Source organism: Babylonia areolata, chromosome 30 (assembly GCF_041734735.1).
Source record: "Babylonia areolata isolate BAREFJ2019XMU chromosome 30, ASM4173473v1, whole genome shotgun sequence".
NCBI lineage: Eukaryota > Metazoa > Mollusca > Gastropoda > Neogastropoda > Buccinidae > Babylonia > Babylonia areolata.
Window position 1 is genome coordinate 14,732,596 of NC_134905.1, and position 3,588 is coordinate 14,736,183.

Below are 3,588 nucleotides of genomic sequence, written 5' to 3' on the forward strand. Positions count from 1 at the left end.
ACACGTGTGGCTGTTTTTATCTCAGTTGCCATGTTAGCAACCATACCGACCCTTTCCAAAAACCCACTGGCTGAACGCTGACATAGAACTGACGTGTTTCTTTGGTATTCTGCAAATGTATACATACGTGTATGACCACGTAACACTAAAATGCAATGGCCCTTTCCTAAAATGACCAAGAGGTGACGCGTCCGCTTAGGAAGCGAGAGAATCTGAGCGCGCTGGTTCGAATCACGGCTTAGCCGCCGATTATTTTCTCCCCCTCCACTAGACCTTGAGTGGTGGTCTGGACGCTATAGTCATTCGGATGAGACGATAAACCGAGGTCCCGTGTGCAGCATGCACTCGGCTCACGTTAAACGGAACCCACGGCAACAATAGGGTTGTTCCTGGCAAAATTCTGTAGAAAAATACTCTTCGATAGGAAAAACAAATAAAACTGCACGCTGGAAAAAATACCAAAAAAAGAAAAGAAAGAAAAAAAAAGGGTGGCGCTGTAGTGTAGCGACGCGCTCTCCCTGGGGAGAGCAGCCCGAATTTCACACAGAGAAATCTGTTGTGACAAATACAAATACAAGGAACTGTTGAGGGAGGGAAGCGGGATGGGGAGACGGAAAAAAAGCAACAACCATGGACAGACAACACTGCAGTGGACAGGGAAACCATTGACAGAGACCCAGGCTTTGACACACAACTTCTTCTGCGTTCACTCGTATGCACACGAGTGGGATTTTACGTGTATGACCGTTTTTACCCCGCCATGTAGGCAACCATACTCCGTTTTCGGGGGTGTGCATGCTGGGTATGTTCTTGTTTCCATAACCCACCGAACGCTGACATGGATTACAGGATCCGCTTTAACGTGCGTATTTGATCTTCTGCTTGTATATACACACGAAGGGGGTTCAGGCACTAGCAGGTCTGCACATATGTTGACCTGGGAGATCGTAAAAATCTCCACCCTTTACCCACCAGGCGCCGTCACCGTGCTTCGAACCCGGGACCCTCAGATTGACAGTCCAACGCTTTAACCACTCGGCTATTGCGCCCGTCGACACACAACTGATAGATCTGGAGGACTCTGATGAAATGTCAGTTCTTCTGTCACAGAGTTGAGTGAGAAGAAAGAAGAAGAAGCAGGAGGTGGAGGGGGGAGAAGAAGAAAAAGAAAGAACGAAGAAATAGCCAAATATATAGTTAAAGCGTTGAACTTCTCAGTCTGAGGGTTCGAATCCCAGTAACGGCGCCTGGTGGGTAAAGGGTGGAGATTGTTCCGACCTTCCAGGTCAACATGATTATACGCAGACTTGCTTGTGTCTAAACCCTCCTCGTGTGTATACGCAAGCAGAAAATCAAACATGCAAGTTAAAGATCCTGAAATCCATGTCCAACAGCGTTCGGTGGGTTATGAGAAACACTGAGAACATACCCAGCACTGATGCACACCCCTCGAAAACGGAGTATGGCTGCCTGCATGGTGGCCGGGTAGATAAGCAAAAATGGTCATACACGTAAATGTCAATAAAGGTCGGCAACGACTGTTTGACATTATTGGAAGAAGAAGAACTGAGATGATACATGTATACGAGGGGGGTCCACAGCCCCTGTCTCGCACTGCCACAGACACTTCAAAGCCTAGACTGGACTTAGGGTGAGAAGTATCAGTATCAGTACCAGTATCAGTACCAGTATCAGTATCAGTAGCTCAAGGAGGCGTCACTGCGTTCGGTCAAATCCATATACGCTACACCACATCTGCCAAGCAGATGCCTGACCAGCAGCGTAACCCAATTAACGCGCTTAGTCAGGCCTTGAGAGTAAAAAAAAAAAAAAAAAAAAGGAAAAAAAAAGATAAATACATAAAAAAATACTACTACTACTACTAATGATAATAATTTTATAAGGCGCAAAATCTTGATGAAGTCAACTGAATGTGCACTAAAAAAATTTAAAAAAAACTAGAAGAAGAAGAAAAGAAAAAAACAAACAATGATGATAGATAAACAAATAAATGTAAAACATGAAGACACACATTCACACATACACACACATGCATAACAGATATGTAACAAACATGCAGTTTCACAGATATGAAAGCACAATCAAATACACATAAACGTACATGAGCCCCAACACACACACACACACACACACACACACACAGAGTGTGAGAAGCTCACAATCACCTTCGCTTGCGAAAGAGAAATAACAAGAACAGCACACGAGTGTGTGTGTGTGGTTGGGGGGGGCGGGAGGAGGGGGCGGTTAAGCATTTGAAGCAGTCGTACACATTTGTTGACCTGGCAAATAGTAAACATCGCCACTACCTCAATCCACCTGGCGGCATCGCAGCAAAGCGAATCGGTTAACGTCCTATTTCAAATCTTGAATTCTTCTTCTTCTTTCCGTTACACGACCAACATCAACTTGCCGATGGCACTGTCGTGGTTCATGCACTGTGTTCGTGTCTCCATAACCCACCGAACACTGACATAGGTTACAGGATGTTTAACGTGCGTATTTGATCTTCTGCGTGCGTATACACACGAAGGGGGTTCAGGCACTAGCAGGTCTGCACATGGGTTGACCTGGGAGATCGGAAAAATCTCCACCCTTTCCCCACCAGGCGCCGTTACCGTGATTCGAACCCAGGACCCTCAGATTGAAAGTCCAACGCTAAAACCACTCGGCTATTGCGCCCGTCAATATTGCATCTACAAGTTGGTTACATTTCCATGGTTTGTCACTGGGGCGAAAAACGAAAAAAAAAAAAAAAAAAAAAAAAAGAAAGAAGAAAAAGCATTCTGAGTTGGTTGCACGTTAGTTTTGTGACTGAATCTACATCAAAAGTGATTAAAACAACGTACAAAAAATGAGTCGAAATCCACTGGAAATGGGTTACAACATCTACTAGACGGTTATAATTTATATCGTTTCATACAGTGCACAAAAAATGCCTGGCTGCGGTAAAATAGGCGCAAATGATAACGGCTTACCGACTGGTTTTCAGTCTGAAAGTCCAACGGTTTAGCCACACGGTTCCAAGTCGCGGACAGAATATCGATCTATCATTTGAACCACACAGTCCCAGGAACTAGCCTATGCGTTTTCACCAATGACTGAGAGAAAAACCCTACAACTGAGTCAGTTATCGAATAAACTTGTATCTCAACAGGTTGACCATGCGGATAATTCTGTCACGTCAACCGTACGTCACGGCAAGTCAGTTAAAAAAGCAAACAAAAAAACAGGCGTTTTCTTTGTTTACCAAAAAAATAAAATAAAATAAAAAGTTGAAAAACCACCGAGGCAACCATGTGTTTGTTCTGTATTGTCCACGTGTTCTGTGTGGCTTGTTCAGGATTGAAGAGGCTATGCCAGTATTGAATAAAAGCTAATTTGTGTTTGCACATTTCTTCTGTCTTTGCTGCTGTGTGCACATGTCAAATGATCGGTATAAGGACAGGCCCGGCGCTTCCTTTTTCGAGAAAGTGTCTGGGTTTATTCTAATGTACCTTTTATTTACCCGTGTGCTAGTATGGAGAGAATTACCACTCTTACTATTTGTTTATCATACTTTGGCATCAG